The sequence below is a fragment of the Odocoileus virginianus genome, chromosome 29 (genome assembly GCF_023699985.2).
Source record: "Odocoileus virginianus isolate 20LAN1187 ecotype Illinois chromosome 29, Ovbor_1.2, whole genome shotgun sequence".
NCBI lineage: Eukaryota > Metazoa > Chordata > Mammalia > Artiodactyla > Cervidae > Odocoileus > Odocoileus virginianus.
Window position 1 is genome coordinate 29,882,423 of NC_069702.1, and position 24,538 is coordinate 29,906,960.

The window sequence follows — 24,538 nt, forward strand, 5'->3', positions numbered from 1 at the left end:
ACTCATCATCTCTCAATGTATTTGGATATTCCAGTGATAGGGGAGTTCCTATTCCAGACACTTGATAATAATTCCCCACATTCATATTTTTAGAGGGGACAGTAGTGGAGAAGGTCATAGGTACAATGCCTGTATGAGAATTGGTTATGCTACCTATAGCAGTTTGGTCTTTTTCTGTTCCTGAATCAGTTTGCTCATCAGTATAGGGTGTAAAATGTTTTCTAGAAGTTCCTTTTCTTAATAAGACACTGCCTTCCGGAGCAGGGGCTATATTATCTTTCATTGGAATCCTAAAACTTGGTGTTGTAACTGTAGATCTTCTTTCAGGGGGAAAAGTATATCCTTTTGGGACATTTTCTTTCAACACTAGATAACGAATATCACCACCAAAGAATTCACCATTGTCATCTCCACTATTACTATTTGCTACAATCACTTTTCCTTGAGACTCAGAAGTAAATTCTTCAAGGAGAGGTTTTGAGACTTCAGTCATATAGGTTGATGCAGGGTTCTCAAATTCAAGTTGGTCAGCTGTGGTTTGGGTTTTTCCTTTGAATCTGATGGAGCTATACACATCAGAATTAGAATAATGTTTATCTGCCAGGTCGTTGCCTGCAGGAACATTATCATCTGAAATAGGGATAACATAAATATGATCCTTCACATTATCTTCTTTCTGTGTGTTTTCTTCCTCTACTGCAATGTGTATGCCATCTGGAGGATCTGCTTCATAGTTCAGTGTTATATCTTCCTTGAAAGAGTTTTCAGGTTCATATCTTGAGATATAAAACTTGGTGTCAACACTTCCTTCGGCAGCAGTCAAAGCTGCTGAAGTAAAGTTATGAAAAGTTTTAGGTATTATAATATCTCCCAAAGAGGTCTTTTTTGAAGGGTTTGTTGCTTGAGGATGATTGAAGTGTGCAACAGACTTCATAACAGTAGAGGGATCAGCTATTAACAGAATGACATCATCTCCAGACACATTGGGATCTACTCTGGAAATGGTTAAGTCATCTCCCAGTTTAATAGGCTTATTATTAAGAGTGTTAACTTCACTCATGGTAAGAATGCCTTTCTTTATTGGTGAAGCGGCAGCTATTGAAGCCAAGTCTGTTATAACTTCAGTGTTTTTATTCACATAGGAAATATCATCAGATATGGTACTAATGCCAAGAGGAATATTAGTTGTTTGAGCCCCTGCCATTTTGCCTTTATTGGCAAGTCTCTTGGCATTGCTTGAAGTGATGGCAGCAGGGGCTTGATAGCCATCAATGTAATCAACAGTGTCTGCATTATCCAATGTGGAGAGTGGTAGTTCATGTTTCATGATGCTCTGAACAACATTTGGGTTCTCTTTGATGATAATAAGTGGATTATCACTGAGTACATCATAGTATGAATTATGGAGTATGGGTTTATCCATTCTTCCAATTTGGTGGATAGAATTGCTAGGTAGAAGGAATTCAGTGCCATCTGCTGCTTCCACATTCTGTTTCACAACTGCACTTTTACCCAGATCATTAGCTATTGTTTTGGTGGCCAGTGTCTGAAAATGCATTCTGTCATTTTCAGGTTTTATGGCATATAGAACATAATTTTCTCCTCTAGGAGGAGTAAAGTCTCTGTCACTTATTGCTACTTCAGTAGTAGGCATACTACTACTTAATGGGGAAAGAGATTTTGTGGTATCCACAGACACAAATCCATTCCTTTCAAAGCCCCTGTCTCCTGATTCAAAGTACTTTGAATTATGTGCAGGTGGAAGACTTTCTATCTGAAAACCAGAATCTTCTTCCACTACAGACTCTACTTCCACATTGGGAGTTGATTCTTCTTCATTAGCTATTTCCTCATCTATCAAACGTCCAAATCTTGTTCGTGGTGTAAGAACAGCTGTCTTTGCAGGCAGGGAGGTCGTGGCTACCGTGGGCCTTCCTTCTGGTGTGGTGGCCTTATTAATCATCAGTTCAGATCTGTTAATCACATTTGTGGCCCCTTTACTTGAATGAGCAGTGACATTGTATGCATTGTTTGGAGAACTGAAATCAACTTCCAGTGGAATGTTCAAAGGATCTATTGATAATTTATTGATTTGCCATTTTTGTGTCATGGTATCATTAGTGAGATGAGGATTTTCAGCCACAGAATCTGATATCCAAGGACTAGTCAAAAGATCATCATAAATTAGCAGGGAGTTCTGAGCTTGATTATTTTGGGCATTGGGTATTGGAGTAGATGACTCAGCTACTGACAGAAGAGTATATCTTTTGTGCACAGGAAAGTCTGTTTCAAGGTTGGGAACTGCAGCACCACCAGCTTGGTTGTAATTAGTAGGGAGATGAATGCTTTCATCCACAGAGTCAATAGATTGATCTGAAAGAGTGATGTTGACCTTTGAATCTGAGGTCATGTCAGCTACACTGTTTTCACTAAAATAAGCAGATCCAACAGTGCCAAGATGAGTGGCAGAGACCACAGGATGGATATTGCTCTGGAAATTGGCTGTTTTAACAGTAGATCTTTCAATATCTGTCTTGGCTTTGGCGTCATTTGCAGTAATTGTGATGGGAGTTCTTGGGTTAACTCTGTTGATGGGGTTTGTGCTGTCCACTGTAAAAGGCTTTATTTTATATTTGACAAGGGGGTTGACCATATCAGTGATGCCAGAAGGGAGGATGATTTTGTTTCCTGCTGTTTGGGTATAATCTATATCAGGGTTGAAAGAGTAACCTTTTCTTCTAATATATGTTGTGGAAGTGTCTGGATGAAAGAAGATGACTTCCTTTATACCTCCATCATCTTGGTCCAGATTTTCAATTCCTTGGAGCATAATAATAACATTCTCAATTCCATCAGTGCTCACAGACTTAAAATTATTTCTATCAGTTTGGAGATTTACATTGGCAAGAATATTAGAATGATACTTAATTCTTGAATTGTCTACATTAGATTCAATTGTTTTAGCAATATTATTATTGATGGGTGTTGTGATATTTTCCATCTGAACAGGTTGGTTGCCTTCTATCATACCTTCCTTTAAAGGCCAAGTTATTTTAAAGTTCATGTTGGTGTTGGTCTTTGGTTCCATTGGGATATCATTAGCATAATGCTTTGTAGAAGTGATATCATTTGTGTTGGAGGCAATTAAGTCCCCCCCAAAATGCATAGTATTTTTAGCTTCATCTAACATTGTTTTGGTATCATTCAAATTACTAATAACATTATTGATTTTCTTATATATTCTATAATTAAGAAAAGAATTTTTAGTATTAATGGGATTGATATTGGAAATGGTTTCATCAATGTCTGTGTCAGTTGTGATGGATTTGGTATCAGCATTGTCGTACTTACTCAGAATTGAAATAGATTCAAAGTCATTGCCATCATTTGCAGACAAAATGCTAGGTGTTTGAGCATTAACTGTAGATGTACCCTGATTCTTCATGTCTGTGGCATCAATTACAATAAAATCATCTTTCTGTGTAATTTTAGGATAGTTGTTCATAGTTTTGTCATATCTTTCCAGGTAGATAGCATCAATTATATTTTTGTCCTTCATGTCAGGAACATCAAGCAAAGGTATGTAATCTCCTAAAATGTCTGCAGCATAAATATTTGCTGTATTGCCTTCTTTCATAAGGGTTGTGGTACCAACAATGTATGTACTGTCTGGTCTTGCTTCTTCCAGGTGGAAGTTGTTGGCATTTGACACGACAGTGGTATTCGCATCTGCAGAGGCACTGAACTCATTCTTAGCATTTTGGATGTAGGCAGCAGGATTAGGGGCAAAGAACAGTTTCGACCTTCCAGTGGATGGGAAGAAAGGCTCAAGGCTCTGATTCATTTTGGCATCTGTCTGAAAGTAGGGAGCAACAGTGGAACTGGACTTATACTGGGGAGTGGTCATGGATACAGATACTGGGATGCTATTTTCTTCAGAAACAGTCATCCTGTTGTGTGTTATTCTGGAGTCGGATGAAAGTCTGGAAAGTGTGGTCTTGATAGCAGAAGTGTCCTGCATGGCAGCAGGTGAAGGTGAAGCAATGTTCTCTGGGGCCTTTGCCAGAGTAGAGTTGTCTACGGTATCCTCGACATGAGCAGAGTTACTTGGTGAGTCATTCCCAAATAAGGAAAGGTTATATACACTAGTTTGAAGAGTCTCTGAGTGGTTTCTCTTTGAAAGAGATCCAGAGAGCCTTGTTCCGCTATTAGTAGACTTAGAGTAGCTATTTGAATTGTATGTAGGTGGAGAATTTTCTTTTGTTCTTAGAATGGATGAGAATTGACTCGCTGAGTGATTGTCTGATGAGCACAAAGGCAGACTGGTGTACAGGTGATGATTTTTCTGATTGTTTATTTCCTGACTCCCATTATACTATAGAGAAAGAAGTACAATATTCTTGTGAGGTTTCTCTTGCAGATTATATTTTACTGAAAACCTGAAATCAATTGTCATGGCACTAAATTGTTCAAATAAAGCAACATTCTCAAGGTCTCTTCTCTTCATTCATTTAATCAATTTAGAAATATACAATGTCAATGTGAAAAGGAACAGCTAATATGCTAAGGTTATGTACCTTCTGTAAATATTAATCCAGGAATTCTAAGGCAAACTTTCAGCAACTAATCTCTTATAGTATTAAAAAGTACAGAGAAGGTCTTCAAAATCCCATGCAATCATGCATTATAACTTCTATTATCTTTGCTTCATTGTATATATGATTAATTTTAAAAGAAGAAAATTTATAAATAGAAAATAGAATACTAAAAATACAATGATGATTTGTTTAGCAAGATATTCTTTCTTGCATTAAACATATGCTGAAAATCTAAATCCATTTTTTACCACCATATAATTTTTAGTTCCATAAAAATACTGTTATCCAAAATACTGAAACTTACCAGGAAGCAGGCCACAACATTCAAGATGGTTAGTGTTGGGACTAGAATCTTCATTTTGTCTTGTTATTCTGGGCTGCTAAGGTAAAAGATTGTTCTATGTTATGTTAATTCGTTGACAATTTAAATAACAATTAAAAATAGAAATCATCATTATTATGCTTTCTAAAATGCTGACTTAATTAATAAGATGAAGACAGTGCCCAAGTTATTCTAGTGCATTATTAGAAATGATAATAGTAAGACAGACTACTCTATTTGCTAAGATCAATAGCATTTTAACTAAGTAATGACAATAGGAAGAGTTTTAGCTCTTTTCTAAAGCTTATAGAGAATCAAGGAGTAAACACTTGAATTAGTACTTACATTTGGACAGAGTACTTCAGTGAGGACTTCATCATAAAAATTCATTCTTAGTCTCTTGTTAATTGTGTATATACAATCAATTTATTACAGTTTTTGAGGACCTTTTAGACAAAAGCTAGCTTACTGAATCTATATTCAGCCAGAGTTTAAAGTATATCTTACCTTGCTAAGGAATCTTCCTTTTAGCTGCCTTCTAGTTTTAACTCTTGACCAAATGAGCCTGGTTCAGCAATGCATAAGTATGAAATCCATGTTGAAAAAGTCTAAATCTAGGAGATAATTGCAAGTTCCTCGTTCTTCCTCCTTTATTTAAGTGGGGGAGAGAAAAAGCTTCATATATAAGGGATTGCTTCTGAGCTAATCCCCAAACAAAAGAAAGGAGAAGAAATGTCTGTTGGCTTTTGTGCATGCATCTATCAGGCACAGAGTGACCTATTAGCTTATCTTCAAATTGAAAGGGGCAAGATTCCTATTTTAAATATTATGAAATCTTTAAAAATTAACTCTCTAGCTTCTTGTGCCATTCTTGTTTCCCTGCTTTCTTGTTTTTTCTTAATTGTTCCTTTCTCTTCTTACACAGCAGAATTTTGATTCACTATAACAGCATTTAATAACTTACATTGGAATTCACCTTAAAGACTGTGGTTTTCGTAAGGACAGAATTGTGTTTGGTTTTAAGTATCTGAAAATATGATTATAATATGGAAGAAAGAATTAAAAAAATCACATGTCTATGACAGTCTTTTTTCCTTTTTTTGCATGATTTACATAGATATTACGTTGATCTTTCAGACACACACTTCCTTCAGTAAACAATACTGGCTAATATTGCTGTTCAGTTTCTGAACTAATTGTCTACTTGCCTGGAATCCAGCAAAGTACATTATCCCTGTTATGTCACCTGCTGAGGTGATTCTTTGGTATATAATCTGAAACCACCATAAAAATTCTAAAATTACGTTGTTACTTTCATTTTATACTATGCAAGGCATGGTATTAGTGATACTTTTATTGAATGGTATAGACACTCAGTCTACACTTAATTCGCTTGCTTTCTCTTCTCATTTTAAGACACCTAAAATTTTGCTTAATGGTAACAATTTTTTTTTTATCCTGCATACTTCTTTCATGTCATATAACCCAGAAAATCAATAATGATTGTGACATATGTTTCTAACTAGATGGAAAGACAAAGTCAAATCTCTCGTCATTTTTTTTCCCATCAGGATTGTCAATTTTCCCTATCATCTGGCTTAATGCTTTTCTGTAGCTGATATTGTTTTATTATGTATTGGAGCAAATATTGAGTCCCCAAAGTTATGTCCAAGGCTGTCATTAGATTGTTTTTTTCAATCAGGCAGAGCGCTGATGCATTAAGCATCTACATACATAGTAATTACCTTCAGATCAAAAGCAATGTGTCATGAGTTGAACAACTATAATCTTATCACTTCAGTAGCTTGGAAATATCATTCCCAAGATACTAAACATTGCTCTTTGAGTTAAAGTAAGTGTTGGAAAGCTAGTGCAGTAATACATACTTGAAGATGAAATGTTCATTCAGTTAGAGATTATATTTGCAGGTCTTTTCGTTTCATGTAAGCTGCCAGACTCAGAATGCTTTGCTGGCACTAATTCAACTTTATAAGACCTAAGATTTTCACCTAGTGGTTTCCAAAGTTGAACCTGAGACATAAAATAAAATCTTTGTCTGTTAAGAAATGTCATCTTTGAAATTTTTTTTCCTTTGTAGTCTAAGAAGTCCTAGTCCATTGCCACCTTTCATCAAGGTGAAAAGTTCATTTATTTTTCCACATGCTTTTCAGTTTATGATCTACTTAATATTTCTGGAAGCTGTCCTCTGTAGTGTGAAAGTGGGCCAACATCAATGCTTTTTTATATGCTAAAATAATAATATTGAAGGAGGAGCTACATATTGAAAAATGGATTATTGGTGTCCACATTCTTACATGACAAAAGTGAAACCTACTGACATGGCCCTAATTGATTTTCACAGCATGCTTGTTTTGTTTTACTGAATCTTCAAGCATATTAGTACCACATATTTAATAACTGAGAATACCAACACCTACTTACTGGGTGTCCATGAAAGCTACTGGTGGAAAAAGAGAAGTAGAAGATATAATACATTCAGGAGTCTAAATAATTTATAATCCATTCTAGGAGGAAAGGAATATACATGACAACCATGTTTATTGCCATTTATTTATTCATTTATTTATTCAAGTATTGACTGAGTACCTGAAAACTTTAAGCTCCAGCTCCAGGCCCAGAGTGACACAATGGGGAAGAGATAGGTAAAACCTGCCCAATGAGTCACACAGTCAAAGGACTATCATTTGGGGGTTCAGCAGAGGAGAAATGTCTTTGGAAAGTTTCTTGGCTTTGAAGTTTAGGTAAGTTTTGAGACTGAAGTTGGGTTAGCAGAGATTTGTTAGGTGTGGGAAAAGGAATGAACAATGGCACAGAAATGAGAATTCTCAGGGTTGATTGGGTTAAGAAGAGAAAATGTCTGATCTCATACTTCTTGCATCCATAGCCTGGGACAAGAGGAGATCAGTGGAGATCTAGAGGAGCCTGAGAACTCTGAAGTGAGTAAATTCCCTTCTTTTCATGTCACTATACTCCCTGGAGTCAGGGTGGACTCTCATATACCTGTAGTAAGATTGACCCTTTTTGGATCTTCAAATTTCAATATATAGGAATGAATCCAAGGCTCCAAGACATTTAAACCCCTTTCTAGTCTGAAACTCAACACCATGAAGAAAACTAATCTTATTATGCCCTTTATTTCTCAAGATATGCAAAACATCTAAAACCTAGTTCTTCTAACCTGAAGACGTACCTGTACTGCTATAAGAAGATTTAGAAAATGAATGTATTAGAGAACTTTATTATGATTGCCATTCAGCATTAACAGGCACCTAGAAGTTGTAATCAAGTGTGGTTTTTCTCTAGGTGCAAGAACAAAGTGGATGAAGGATTATATATTTACTCCAAATTGATGTTTTTCCAAAGCAAGTACAATAGAGCAAGTGCAGGATAAGGGAGTTAATGGTGTCTAAAAGGGAGGGATGATAGTAATTGTTTATGGACTGCTAGTTGGATAAGAGGATAGTAAGGACTGAGAGAGAGGAAGGAAGAGTTAAAAGTTGATGGGATCTGTAGGTATTTTTGAGGTTAAAGAATTGTTAAAATCAGGGTAGCAGTTGGGGAGTTGGTTGTAATATTAGTATTGGTATTTTTAGTTACAGTCATGGGAATGAGTGGTTAAAACAGAGTACAAGATAAATATATAGGTAAATGGAGTCAAGGAACTGAGAGAACAAAACATTGAAGAAGTTTTCTTTATGGACACTGAAATCACCAAAATTGAAAATGGAGTGATATGAAATAAGCTATAGTGAACCAGGAGATAAAATCTGTGATGGTTAATTTTATGTGTCAGTTTGTCTGGGCCAAGGATTGCAGATTAAATAATATTTCTGGGTGTGTCCATGAGGCTTCTTTTGGATGAGATTAGCATTTAAATTCGTGAAGTCAGTAAAGCAACATCCAATCCTTTGGGAATCTGAATAGAAGAAAAAAGGTAGAGAAAGGAGGAATTTGCCCCCATTTCCTTTCTACATGCTTGAGCTTGCATATCAATTTTCTCCTGCTTTTGGACAATATACAACCTTAGCAACCCTTGTTCACAGGCCTTGAACTAGACTTTATCTGGAATTACACCACCAGTTGTCCTGGGTCCCCAGATTACAGATGTCCTATCATGAGACTTCTCAGTCTCCATAATCATGTAAACCATTTCATCATGAGAAATCTCTCCATTCATGTATATATTTATATATATATCTTTTTTTTATTAGTTGGAGACTAATTACTTTACAATATTGTAGTGGGTTTTGTCATACATTGACATGAATCAGCCATGGATTTACATGTGTTCCCCATCCCGAGCCCCCCTCCCATATATATATCTTTTTATAATAGCTTCTTCCCCTTCAAAATTATAATATCTCCTGCTCATCCTCACTCTTAGTAAGTGGCCCTATTCCTTATTTCATTAAAACAAAATGAAATCAAAAGAGGACATTCACAAGCTGGACCACCGTATTTCTTTATCCCCTATGATTTGAGTCCATACATTCTGTCTTCCCTTGCAATTACTATGGATCAGTTTTCCAAAGCTAAGCTTAAGGCCAACTCCTCCATTTTAGACTAGATCTTACCCCTCTTGCCTAGCCAAAGATTTTATTAAATTAATCCTCTCTCTCCTATATTATTATTTTCTCCCTTTGTTTGCTCATTATCAATATACAATATGTTTGTTGGCTCATTATCATCAATATACAATATACAAAGACATGATGTTTTTTATCTAAAAAAATAGTTTCCAAAAAAATTTCCTCAAGCATGCAAGGTTTTATTATAAGTAAATCCTTGCCTTTAGTGTATAGCAGAAATAACAGATTTATAGAATGAATCTTTAAATAATGTAGGACAAGTTACCCAGTGAGCTACCTTATATATGCATGCTGCTCCAGGGGATCTTCCCAAGCCAGGGATCAAACCCAGGTCTTCTGCATGGCTAGTGAGTATAGCACATTGTTTCTCACTTCCTCTTACTAGTGGTCAAAATGGTTTGAATCCACTTGAAGGATGTGGCTTTCTGATTCATGTGAAGAGACTTGGTTGGAATTATTTGTCTGGAATGGGCTCAATGTCTATTCCTTTGTCCTCATCTGGGTTTTAAAATTCAAGCTCCTAGATTAACAAGAAGAACCACATCCTTCAGGGCTGCCTCAGAGTTCAGGCACATCTTTTCCTCCCTGGATTCATTTCCATTTTGTTTTTCTATTGGGAGATTTCCCTTCGTACTGGGCTTCCCTGGTGCCTCAGATGGCAAAGAATCTGCCTGAAATGCAGGAGAAGTGGGTTTGATCCCTGAGTCAGGAAGATCACCTGGAGAAGGGAATGGCTACCTATTCTAATGTTCTTGCCTGGATAGAGACAATTTCAGGATAAAGGAGCCTGGCAGGCTACAGTCCATGGGGTTTCAGAGTTGGACACGACTGAGTGACTAACATGTTCCCTTACTGTTATTTTGTTCCAAAGTCAGCTATACATTTAGAAGCATATTTATTACATTTAATTCAGAATTTCTGTCTCAAAATGTTAATATATATTGAATATTTTCCATGGTCTTAAAAATAGGCAAAATGGCAAGGACATGTTATATTATGTTAGTGAGCATGACCCTCTGTTTTTCGCCCCTTTGATGTCTTCTTATAGAGCTTGGCTTATGGGAGTTTTAACCCACACATTATTCGTTTGTATTTCCTGTAGTCCACATATTTACCTTGAGAAAGCAAAAATTGCAGGACAAAGTTAAACAGGCAAGGGAGACTTCATTCAAGACTACTGAATAGTTGATTCTACTGAACAGAAGGTGAGAGGTTTGTAAGCACCAGGTTGAGCTAGTACTGCAGGGTGTTATGACATGCTGACCAATGGGATGTGTCAAGCACATTGTATGATTCTTGAGTCTGCAAATGTCTTCCACTGTGATTAGGCCATCTGTTTTTGCTAATTGGGGCTTGATCAAGTTAGGCTGTTACCCTCCCACAGAGACTAAGAGATAGAGGCACTGTATCCTTTGGCTTCTAGTTTCTTAAGAAGAACTTTCCTCAGTTGTAAACTTGGAGAGAGGCTTAAAAAAGATTGATATCTCAAAGGGACAGGAAAAGAATTAAAATTGAATTTTTTCTGAGGAAATGCTCTAAGACTCCAGGGATCTAGCGTCAGGAAAAAACCTGTCTAAAGTTCAGTCAAACTGAGGGTAACGTTAAGATCTCAGTCAAAGTGAAAGTGTTAGTTGCTCGGTCGTGTCCGACTCTGAGATCCCATGGACAGTAGCCCACCAGGCTCCTCTGTTCATGAAATTCTCTAGGCAAAAATACTGGCGTAGGTAGCCATTCCCTTCTCCAGAGGATCTTCCCAACCCAAGGACTGAACCTGGGTCTCCTGCATTTTGGGCAGATTCTTTGCCATCTGAGCCACCAGAAGCCCAGTCAACCTTCTATTTAAGTATTGCTCATTATTTGGAGCTTTTTAGTGAGACAAGCTGTTAGGTTTTTAATTCATATCCAGACATGTGAGAGTGATGCAAATAAAACAGGGACAAATGGTTTTCAAAATGATTTATTGAATAAAAGCTGAAGAAGTGAAAATGAATGCATTCAAGAGGAGAGAGTGTGAAAGAAGCAGAATTTCTAGAATGGTCTCATGTCTGAAGTATGATGACAATCAATTCTTGAGCCAGTATTGGTGAAAGTTAAGGTGAGAAATTTAATATTCAGGTAGAATAGGACCTAAAAAATGTTGAGAAATATAAAATTAATTCCTACTGTCCTACAAATAACATCTTGCTGTTTTGAAATTGCTATTTTCTATTTCTTATGTGAAATTAATTCCATTTAAATGACCTACCTAACCTGCCCCCAGTATCACTCTCTTATTTTCCTATCATCTCATAATTAAACCTCAGAGTAAAATATATCTAATTAGATGTTCTAAGTTTACAGTAAAGTATAGCTAGCTAGCTGCTGTGTTTAAGGCCTAATCCATCATTACTGCTACCTAGAATGTCTCAGCCACCTTAAAAAAGCCCTTATATAAATTTTAATAAATCATTATGTTCCAACCATCTTTTCTCTGAAATTATCCTAGATGTGCTTCTTCTAAAAAAAGATACAGATGCTTATTTACAAAACAGAAATATACTCACAGACATAGAAAACAAACTTGTGGTTACTTTTCTGTATACCTGAAAATAATGCAACATTGTAAATCAACTATACTTCTATTAAAAAAAAGTCTTTGGACTAATACTGAATCAAGAAAAGAAAGTTTTATATCATGGTTCTACAATCTAGATGAGTTTTTTGGTGTATTATATCTTCATGAATATAATTTTTTCTAGATTTATTTTCTCCAAGGATTTTCTTTTTTAATTATGGCATCATACCTTCATTACTAAGAACTTAATTGAGGTTTCACTCTTCCTGATTTTGGTCAAGCACAACTGCTTACAGTTTCCTGGTTGTGATACTCATTCTCATGTTTGAACATTTATACCTGCCAATTTCCCTTTCTGAAATACTGTCTGGGTGTTTTCATACCCATAACCTTATCAGACTTTATCAGAATAAAGTCCCCAAAGATTTTATTATATATATAGATAGTATTTAGAGACTTCCAGTGGTTCAGATGATAAAGGATCTGCCTGCAATGCAGGAGACCCAGGTTTGATCCCTGGGTTGGGAAGATCCCTGGAGAAGGGAATGGCAGCCCACTCCAGTATTCTTGCTTGCCTGGAGAATTCCATGGACAGAGGAGCCTGACAGGCCTACAGTCCATGGGATCAAGAAGAATTGGACACAACTGAGGGACTAACATAGTATCTATAATGGCAGAACTTAGAAATCTTTAGTTTGAAAAGATGCTAAGTGATTGTGATTCAGCTGTCTACTGAATGTGAGATCACCATTTTAGAATTCTAAGTTTTCTGACTGTTGGCTTAAATATTAAGACATTTGGATTCTAGCCTTGGCTTTACCATTGTGTGGTCTGAATGTGTCCAAATCCCAAAACTCTGTATCCTATATGTAAAATGGGAGAAGATCTACTCTTTTTCATAGGATTGCAAAAAATTGGGGCAGATCAGGTGTAACTAGCCATAATGTAAGTTATTTGGAACTACATAGAACTCTACTGAATTTCCTCATTTCATTCTTTGCATGCATTATTTACCTGTTGCTGACATGCTTGATATGTGCTGCTGCATTGCCTTTATGTTGGGGAAGAAGGGTTACTGCTGGTTATAGCTGTGTTTGCTGTGGTTGGAGTAACAGGTCGTGATTGTATGCCACTATCCACAGCGGAGGTGGTTCCAGTGGTGGCTGTATTGGCGGTGACTATAGATGTGGGACTGGAGGTTACCCCAGGGGTAGTGGAAGTTGCGCCTGGGGTAGTAGTGATGGGATTAGCTTCAGGTGTGTTGGTTGTTGCTGTGGTTGTGATGGTTGTAGGAGGTGTAGAGGTAATTATGTCGGTGGACTCTGAAGAACCCGTGGCAGGAGTGACCTCATCATCAGCGGCAGTTGTTTCCATTTCTTCGTTGGTAGAGTAGTCCAATTCAGTGGTTGTATCTTCAGATACAGCGGTAATGATGGAAATTGATGTGGTGGCAGCTTCAGCGGTAGTGTCCTCTATAGGTTCAGTAGTTTCCTTATTCTCTGGAATTGTATTCGTAGCTTCAGGGGTTGGAAAATATGTTTCTGCAGTAGAGGCAGAAGTAAGTGGGGTGGGATTCACGGTACCTAGTATACTTGTACTGGCAACAGTTGTGGCACCTGAGGCTGAGGCTGAGGGTGTGGTTGCGACACTTGTGGAGGCTGCTACTGTTGCCGTGGTGTCTGTTACGGGGACTGTGGTTGCAGCTGAAGCAGCTTTTCCTGTTGTAGCCACAGACGTGGTGCTTGCTCCTAAAGTTGTGGAGTCAGATGAAGGGGTTGTGGCCTCGGGGGGTGTAGTCGTGGCATCTTCAGTTGGACTTGTGGCATTGAGGGTTGAGTTTGTGGTTCCACTGTTGATGGTCAAGGTACTAGATTCAATAGCAGAGGTACAAATACCTTGTGTGATGATGGCAGCACTTAGCGAGGTTGTGGTGGCCTCAAGACATGTGGTGCCAGTGACTGAAGGTACAGTGCCAACACTTGGGGTGGCACCGACCCCTGGAGTTGTAGAGGCTGCTGTAGTGACAGTGGCAGGTCCTCTAGCGACTGTGGTTGTAGCTGAAACTGTTGTACTTACAGCTGGAGATGTGGCATCTACTACTGAGGATGTAGGGTTTTTAGCCGTGGGGGTTGTGGCATCTGCAGGTACTGTTGTAGCTTCAGTGGTTATGTCATCTGCTGATGGAGTGATAACTTCTTTCTCTGGAGCTGGAGCTACAGAAGCCTGGACAGTGGTTTTACCCACACTGGTCAACACACTGGGTTTAGCAGTAGAGGCTGAAGTCACAGGGGTTGAAGCGGTAGCACTTTCTACAGTTGTGCCAGCAAAAGCAGCAGTCATGCCGATGGCTGAGGTTGTGACGACACCAATGGTGGCTGTATTTACCTGTAGGTTTGAGGAGGCTGTTGCTGTTGTGATTGTTCCCACAGGTCCTGGGGTTGAGGATCCGGCTGTCGTAGCAACCGTGGATGTGAAGTCTGTTTCCAAGGTTGTGGAATCTGTTGCACCAGTTGCGACCTCATCGAGTGAAGTTGTGGCAGCTGCAGTGGTTGTGACTTTGTTATGTGGACATTTTTTCCCTGGAGCTTGAACTGATTTAGATCCTTTTGGTTTAGACGGTTTGAATCTTTTTTTGACAACTGTAGATTTCCCTTTTTTAGACTGTTTTACAGTTTCGCTGGCTAAGGGAGGTTGTCTTTTTATTCCTTGAGGGAATGTAAGCTGATTTGAAACTTTCTTAAGAGGTTTAGATGGTCTCTTTTCGGACTCCCTTGGCCTTTTCTTTGCTGTTAGAGTTGTGGGCTGTCTTTGTTTAGATGGTTTTATAGATTTACTCTTTGCAAGAACTGTTTTTGCAGTCTTTTTACCTGCTGTGGGCTGTTGCTTTGTAGTTTTTTTTTGAATTTTTTTCTTAGCTAGAGATGTTTTTGGTCCTACTTGAGCAGATTCAGACAGTTTTTGGGCAGTAAGGTTTGATTTTTTTAGATTTTTCTTCTCAGCCAGAGTTTGTTTGAGAGCTGGAGATATGCTTTCCTTTGCTTGAGTTGAATGCTTCCTGGTGGTTTTAGACAAGGAGCTTTTAGATGTATTTGGTCTTTTCTTTGAGGCTGATTGTGTTTTTAGTGCCAATTTAAGTGCTTTAGGCTGATTCACTTGTTTCTTGGCAGGCGAGGTACAGGGTTTTTCGGCTATAGAGGTTTTCCTTTTTGTTGCAACTTCTTTTGGTTGATTGAGCTTTTTCTTGGCAGATGTAGATGCTGCCTTTTTTAATTTAGTCAGATTTTTCTTTTTGGTTTCAGAAGCTGCTCTTATTCCTGTTGTCTTAGTTGGTCTTTTTTTGACCAGAGTTGACAGTTTGGTATCTTGTTTCTTTAGAGTTTTCTTTTTGGCTACACTTTTTGGGGGAGTGGTTTTAATTGCTTTTGCTTGCTTCTGGTTTTTTTTGGTGCGTGAAGACAGAGCTCTGTGAGATTTAGCTGGTGTGTTCTGGGGAGTTGATGAAGTTTTGGGGGAAGATTTTATTGCTGTGGAGTTAGATGATTGTTTTTTGGATAATATAGACAAGGCTTTAGATTTCTTCTTAAGTAGAGATGTTTTTGGAGCTGTACCTATTGTGGTTTTTTTAAACTGTCTCTTAGCAGGTGTAGACTGGATTTTCTTGGACTTTTGTGAACTCTTTTTAGCTGAAGTTCTTTCTGAAGCTGCTTTAGCCACTCTTGGCAAATTCAACAGCTTCTTGCTAGAGGAGGTCAGGGGCTTTTTGGATACATTTAGATTGTTCTTTATAGTCAAAGATGATTTTGGTGCTGCTGAAGTCCTTTTTGACTGTTTCTTGCCAGTGGTCTTTTGACCTTTTTTAGGCTGTTCCAGAGTTTTGCTTGACCTCAGTAGAATATTTTGTTCTGTTAGACCAGAGTAGTAGGTAGTCAGCCCTTTCTTGGCAGAGGCCAACGTGCTTTTTTTAGGCTTGCTCTGGTTTTGTCTTTGTGATGGCTTTTTCTTTGTACTTAGTGTCTTCAGATTTGAAGATGATTGACTGGCTGCTTTGTTAATCAGTGGAGGTAGGACAGAGGCACGAGAAGGCGCTTGAGGTTTCCTAACGACCTGGGTGGATGAAGGTCTGCTCCTGGATGACCTGGGGAAACTTTGCCCGGGTTGACTGTTGTCTGTCTTTCCTGTTGCCTGGTGCCGTGGTTGCTGACTCTCACTGAACTACGTGGGGAGACAATAGAAGACATCTCCAAATGAAACAGTCAGTTAATTGTTGCTTTATATCCTCCCTTCCATTTTAGAAACTGGTCTGCTGTTTCAGTTAGGAGGTACTTTGATTTTGCGTGTCAGACAAATTTAGAATAAATTGTATTATAACCTTAAAATGCATGCACACTCTGACTCTGCAACTCAATGGACTGTAACCTGCCAGGCTTCTCTGTCCTTGATTCTCCAGGCAAGAATACTGGAATGGGTTGCCATTTCCTTCTCCAGGGGATCTTTCCCACCCAGGGTTTGAACATGAGTCTCCTGCATTGCAGGTGAATTTTGTACCACTGAGCCACCAGGGAAACCCTGTAACTTTAAAATACCAAGGCACATTATGTAGATGATTAGAGAAAGCACCTGGGTATTACTTTCAGTGCTAGTGTATTTACTTGGAAAATTGAACAAAATAGAGAAATGTAATTTGGAGGAAATCCAATTAGTTGGTTTTGTAAAATACTACCACTAAATCTATGAAAATTTGTCTTTCCCTTAAAAACTGCTGAGTAAAAATCATCATCATGTCCTTTAGGAATGAATGAAAGAACCACATAGGCAGCTATGTTACATGAATCTCAATGAAAGTATTACAGCTAAATTCCAGTTTTGAAATTATATAAGGTATTTGATGTTGAACTAAAAGAATTGGATATTAAAAAATGCAGTAAAAACCTGTTTTTCTTGCCTGCCAAAGCTTTGTCTAAGGCACTGAATGTTGTGGGAAGAATTTTACATGGAAATAATAATGATAACAGAAAAGGAAAGACTCCCTGGAATGAAGTGTGGTTGGTTAAATAAAATTGGACATTGAAGATCACATGCAATTCTAAAAATAGTGGATTCTTCCCTGGTGGCTCAGAGGTTAAAGCGTCTGCCTGCAGTGCAGGAGACCTGGGTTCGATCCCTGAGTTGGGAAGATCCCCTGGAGAAGGAAATGGCAATCCACTCCAGTATTCTTGCCTGGAGAATCCCATGGAGGGAGGAGCCTGGTAGGCTACAGTCCAAATTTGCAAATAGTCGGACACCACTGAGCGACTTCACTTCACTTCACTTCACTTCATACTCTCTGATCAAAGAGAGATATGAGAAACTAGTGAACAACATGTAATTGAACCAGAAGAGCAGAAGTTTGCTTTTTTTCCCTCTCTCTCTGCAAGAGATATAAAAGGGAAAATCTAAAGCCATACAGTTCAAGAGAACCAGGCTCTTATAAATAAGAAATACATTTGCACAGTCATGGATAATACAAGTCAAATATGTGAAATTTACTTGTTTATTTTAGATGTCAGTAGGAGACCATCTTACCCTCTTCTTTTTCACTGTAGTTATTTCTTAAATGGAGGAACATTTTACAACTTTTGATCATGAGAATATAATAATAGACCCAGAGAATTACTGAAGAACAAACTTGAGAGATGGGAAACTCCTTAAAAGGGAAGTGGTGGGTGGATGTAGACACTAAAGACAAGTGGGAGTCTTGCTGATTTATTTGCCAGTCGAGTTCTATTCCTTCAAATTTATTTGGAGATTTTCTCATCCTTCACCCTCTTCAACAAATAGCCATTCCTTCCTCTGCTCTTTCCCCCTCTTTTTCTCTATTTCCTTTCTACTTTTCCTTCTGTTTTGCTCCTTCTCCTCAGATTCCAAGTGATTTTGAATTGATCTATTTCCAAAGATGTTAGAAGTAGAAGGTAATTTCCTGTTTCTTTCCATCTCATGTGACCCTGTTCTGTTTTTAAAAATACTCTCACTCTGACCCCCATCTTAGTATTATATAACTTTCAATTTTAGGTGGTTATTTTAGTTTTCAAGTATATAAAATCTTACCGGGAAACAAACGGCAAAGACCAGGATGAGTCCAGTCAGGGTTAAAGTCTTCATCTTTTCCTTTTAACCCCTGTAAGTAGAGAAATAAGAGAAAAGATTTGTTATGTGCTTGAAAATGAAGAAATGATTACTAAACTGCTCAGCAATAAAAAATTAAAGTTTTATTAGTAGCAATTTTAAGAATAAAAAATTCCTTTCCTAAAATTAAACTTAAAATGTGAATATAAATTTAAAATATGTATGTATATATATACACATATATATTGAAGACACTCATTATTTTGTTTTTTTTTTTCTTTTTTTCCATTTATTTTTATTAGTTGGAGGCTAATTACTTTACATCATTGCAGTGGTTTTTGTCATACATTGAAATGAATTAGCCATGGATTTACATGTATTCCCCATCCCGGTCCCCCCTCCCACCTCCTTCTCCACCCGATTCCTCTGGGTCTTCCCAGTGCACCAGGCCCGAGCACTTGTCTCATGCACCCAACCTGGGCTGGTGATCCGTCCCACCCTAGATATACATGTTTTGATGCTGTTCTCTTGAAACATTCCTACCCTCGCCTTCTCCCAGAGTCCACAAGTCTGTTCTATACATCTGAGTCTCTTTTTCTGTTTTGCATATAGGGTTATCGTTACCATCTTTCTAAATTCCATATATATGTGTTAGTATACTGTAGTGGTCTTTATCTTTCTGGCTTACTTTGCTCTGTATAATGGGCTCCAGTTTCATCCATCTCATTAGAACTGATTCAAATGAATTCTTTTTAATGGCTGAGTAATATTCCATGGTGTATATGTACCACAGCTTCCTCATCCATTCGTCTGCTGATGGGCATCTAGGCTGCTTCCATGTCCTGGCTATTATAAACAGTGCTGTGATGAAGATTGGGGTGCACATGTCTCTTTCAGATCTGGTTTCCTCGGTGTGTATTGCCAGAAGTGGGATTGCTGGGTCATATGGCAGTTCTATTTCCAGCTTTTTAAGAAATCTCCACACTGTTTTCCATAGTGGCTGTACTAATTTGCATTCCCACCAACGACACTCATTATTTTGAAACCACTGAGAAACTAGTTTTTTTCTACTTGATTTGCCAATGAGACTGCTATTTTAAAAATTCGCACTTATAAGAGGAGCTTCATTTTCTATCAAGAATTATACAAAATAAATTCTTCACCTACTCATTTTTCAGTCACTGTGTGTGCACTCACATATGAGCATGCATGCACACACACACAAAAGCATCCTACTTCCCCTACCTTCCTAATTCCCATAATCATTTAGGAAAATTATGTGAGCTGTGGCATAAAAAGAGTTCTAGGAAAGTACATGGAGAGCTATTAAGTTGAGAGATAAACATTATGGAACTCAGTTTCTGTACATCTGATGGGTGATGTGGTGCTCTATGCATACTGTGTTTCAAGGACAGGTTCCAGGAAATCCTGAGAGTCTATAAAGCTATTTGACTTTTGTTCTCCTCTCTCTGATACACGTGTGTGTGTATATATATATATGTATATATATATATTTAGTCTACAGAGTTTTATACCTGTTCTGAAATTATTTTGTAAAATGTTATATACTTTCCCTGTTAATAAATGATTTTCAGATGAGGTACACTTGACAGTTAAAGTTATTGAATAATGAAATCCAGTTCTGACCTACATTACTCTAACTGTAAAGGATATTATGTTGTTCTTCCTAATATAGACAGTTGTGTGGTTAGAGCGTGTACCATGTGTCCACTATTCTAGATTATTAAGATGAATATACAGAAAAACAGACTTCTGATAGCAGAATTTTGTGAAAGGAAATGGAAAAGACAGCCTGTACATATCTTAGGCATTACCTTAGGGAAACTCAGTATAAATGAACCAGTCTAGTAGCATGTGGTCTTTGAGAATGATAGTGGGCTTCTCAGCTTTATTAGCCATTAAGCCAACAGATCAACTTCTAGAATTACCTTCAAATTCTGAAACCATTTGGTGTTTCAGTCTGAGTCTGAACTGAATCAGTTGGAATCATTGTCTTTCCCAGTGGAACAGTCTCATCCAATTGTTCACCATTTCAGTAAATTATGCGTTATCACCCAGAAGTTAATATAAGCCAGAAGCCTGAGTTAGTTTGAACTTGCCCTCTCATTCTCTCATGCCCATCAGTCACTAAATTCTCTCTATATTTCACTTCATAGACAATGTTTTGAATAAGCTCACCTCTCTTCATCTTCACCAACAGCATCCTATCCAAGTTAGCATCACATCTTACTTGGGCCTCACCTTGACTCAGCACAGGGTTACTGACTTCTCATTTGGTAGTATGCACTGTTCTAGGAGATGGAGACATAGGGAAGAGCAGTACAATGTTTCCTGACCTGTTGGAATTTTCATGATCTCCAAGACAGTCTGTTAACTAGCCCATTGCCCTGCTTTTAGTTAAGTACAGTTATCATAATATTTTTTGTAAAATACAGGTCTAATCACCCTAGTTCCCTGGTTAAAACTTTTCACTGGGTTCTCATTGCTCTTTATCCTAAAGACAAAAAAAAAAAAAAAATCTTCAAGTGGCTTACAAGGTCCTTTGCAACCCCACCTGTTACTGTTCTTCAGTCACATCTCTGTGAGTCTCACTCATATTGTGTGTGTGTGTGTATTATGATATTCCTTTCTTCCTCAAAGGCCTTTATATATTCTTTAACACAATCCACTGCAGTCAGTCTTTTTATTCTATCTAGAAATTGGAACACTGCCAGTCAAGTTAGTTAATGATGTGTTCATTTCAGTGTAATTCTTATCTTACAAGATGGAATTCTATCTAATGTTTGACATGAGTCTTTCCTTCTTCTCTTGGTTTTTATGAAACCACCCTACCCTGGCTTTCTTCATACCTCTCTGAAGTTCTTTTTAAGAGGTTTGTTCATGGATCTTCTTTCTTCTCTACCCAAATATGGGTTCTGGCATCAATCTTATTTTTTCCTTGCTTGATAGCAATGGCCCTGTAGGAGTTCCTGCAGGTACTTGGAAATAGCATCTGTTAATATCTGTAGACTGACTTCTAAGTTTGTTGAGAGAACCTTGTGCGTACAACTCCTTCATGAACATCTCCATTTGGTAGTACCACTGCGCCTTTAACACAGCCTGCCCAAAACTGAACTAACCCATCAGTGCCCCCAGCCTCTTTCTGATTAAGAAACTAGGCTTTAGTTAATGCAGAAGAGAAGACTCTGGAGAAGAGTACCCTGGGAGCATTGGTATTATCCACACAGTTACCTTGAGAGGGGTGTCTCTTTTGGATCTTGGTCAGAATTTGCTTCTTATTGATCCAGTCAATGCTTCCAAGACTTGAAACCTTCAGATGTTAAAAGAACTAATTGAATGGTTCTTCCATCTAATAAGGTAACCATTCTTTCCCTTTGTACCTCCTACTTTTTGCCTATTGGCTGTGGTAGAGTGGGGGCTAGGAAAAAATTTGCATACGTGGTATCATTTCAGTTTAATCTTGAAACACTTGCCCTTTGGAATTTTTGTCCTAGGAACAATGAGAACTCTATTTTATCTTTTTCTTGGAAGGGGTAACAATAAAATCTGATATTTGACAAAATTTACAAATTAACACTATGGCTTTTATGTATATCACTCATTCTAAGAAAACTATGCTTCAGTTTCTTACTTGAAATTATAAAATTATTTGTATATTGCCAGTGTTCCCAAATTTTTGGAAGTTGATAAACTTCATTTTTGCAATTTGCTTTAATATTTAAACTTTAATAGACATGAAGAGATAATGTCTGAAAGCCTATAATGAGAGGATATAAATAACCTTTATTCCATTGAGTTAGAACATATTTATGCACACAAGCTCAAAGGGCCCACATTAGGGAGATTTGTGAAATACCTCCCCCACATTGCACCTCCACTTCATTCCTTTGAAACCTCTGTGACTTAGAATCCCTCAGTTTTTAAGAGAGCACATTAAATTAGATAGTAATCTGATTTCTGAATACTTTTTCAATTGCTGTGATCATGCAGTGAGAAATGTAGATAATTGTCATTTAGCATGCTAATAAAAATTAATTTTATACTGATTAATTTACCATTTTTATGTATCAGCCACATACCATAAAGTCAAATAAACTGCTTCAAAACAAATATAGCTATGAGAAATCACCAGTGTATTTGAGAAAAAGTATGCAAAAATCTTCTAAAGGCAATTCTACAGTAGTAGAGAACACTGAACCTGAAATCAAAAAGGCTAGATTTAATACCTAGTTACTATTTGACCTTGATAAACTTATTTGTAAATGCCATTTTCTCATCTATTAGATGAGAATCATCCCTGGTTTATTCACTTGAATGAGTAGATATTAGAATTAAATTAGAATATTCATTTACTTTGTGAACTCTATAGTACTATATGACAATATTGTTTATAATTCAACTTATTTGTGTATTGAATTTTTTATAACATTAACTATAGATATAGTTGATATAACTAAATCTCAGCATTACTGAGTATGAAATGACAATTTTGATTTAATTGATTTAACTCAACATATATTTATTGGACATTATTATTGGATGTGATAGGAGCAAGATAGTCTCACTCAGTTCCTGTCTTGAAGGGCCAAGGATTTATTGGAAAGGTTGTAACACAAACAGAAAAAAGTGGCTTTGATCCACTAGCATCAGTTTAACAGAGCAATTGTGATTCCATTCAGCTGTTTCCTTTGGATAAACTTTCTCCATTCACCTTTTCATCCAAAAACCTCGTGAAGATCAGGGGTCAGGGTTTGGCCATACTTGAATGACTGGGTACCTGCATGAAAATCAGTATCATAATAAGGACTGTGCAATAAAAACACACAGTATTGTCTTTTCTAAGACTTGAAATCATCACTTTAAATTTAATAAAAAAGTATATACATTGATTTGACTCATAATAAGGTTTATCTCCTCTTTTATGTTTGTCCTTTGGAACACTAATCAAAACACTCTTGTTTATAAGATTAATATTATTTTAGGCATTACTTTTATGGTTTTCATTTTTGTTGAATATTGGAAAGGACTTTGGAAGCTAATGACTTTGATCTGTATATCCCCTAAATTTGAGTTTATACTTAATTTTGTAAGTAAAGTTCTTATACAGAAATTTTATTATATAACATTATAAGCTCTATGATTATGTAAAAATTAATCATGCCTTCTCTAATGAGAACTAAAGAGTATTTAGGAAGTTTTAGAAAAATAGACCAAGCTCTTTGTGATTATCAGTATGATGCATTACACTGTTATTAATATGTTATTGATATAAAGGAAAAAGATTACAAATCCTTTAACATTTAAACACTAGTCAAAATTAAATAAAATAATAAATACCTGGCCAAATTCCTGTCAAATTATTGGGTGTTAACATGGCCTCAGACATATTTCTATTAGGTAGTTTTGAAAAAAGTGGGAGAATAATTGCTGACATGTATGTCTTTCACATTCAATAATTAGAGAAGGGAGTTTCAGATCAGTTTGGGCATCTGTCCTCATATATAATGTATAGAAGATCAAGGCATTGTAAATGATTGCTTGGTAGAAGATTTGAAAGAAAAGGAAATACATCATATATTTTTGAAGAAAGGATAAGAATGGTTGGATAAATATTAATAGAGACTGTCATCTTAGATTAACTTCAAGTATTGCAAAGCAATGCAGAAACAGGAGAGAATTTGTAGTTATAGTGTCATCTGAGGAATAATGAAATGTATGAAGATGAAGATATATCTTCATTCTGATATATATGTGCACATACAAATTACAGAAAAATATAATTTTATTTCAGTTAATTTCTATGTAATTTTTTTGTATCTTTTGGATTTGTAATTCTCTTTTCTTTACTCAGAACTTCAACACAATATTATCACCAAGATCAAACTCAAAATTATGAATGGCTTGTTCAAGACAGTTGATCAAACATGATTTCCTCCAAGTTTGTAAGTTAAGTAAGTAAATGTTGAATGAGTAAATAAGTCAAAATTCAAACATGTACAATTTAACTCTCAGTATGATCTTTTTCTGAAATACTAAAACATTATATTTCCAGTCACATATGTTTTGGAACTATTTGTGCTTTTACTTCAACAGTGTTGAGGTAAATTTACTTAAGGTAAAATTTGCTTGTAGAAAAATTAAAAAACCCACTATTTCCCCCAAAATCTCTATTATCTTATAATGTGGCCAATGAAAAGAATAGTATAGAGATATCTTTAAGACCTCCTTTAAGAAATCTTTGGAGTGCATTTTTTGGTGTTAATTCCTGTATGGTCGTATTTCTCTTGACAGAAGAGTTGTATAGCTTCCACTGGTTCTATATTAATGTGTT

General features: G+C 36.9%; 1 long non-coding RNA gene across 2 annotated transcripts in view; it reads left to right on the forward strand.

Moving 5' to 3' along the window:
* Positions 1-24,282, forward strand: part of LOC139031996 (uncharacterized) — a 79,069-nt gene extending 54,787 nt beyond the window's left edge. For both annotated transcript variants that reach the window (XR_011484531.1, XR_011484530.1), the window contains exon 5: positions 24,059-24,282. This is a non-coding gene — a long non-coding RNA (uncharacterized lncRNA). The remainder of the gene's footprint in view (positions 1-24,058) is intronic.
* Positions 24,283-24,538: the final 256 nt, after the last annotated feature.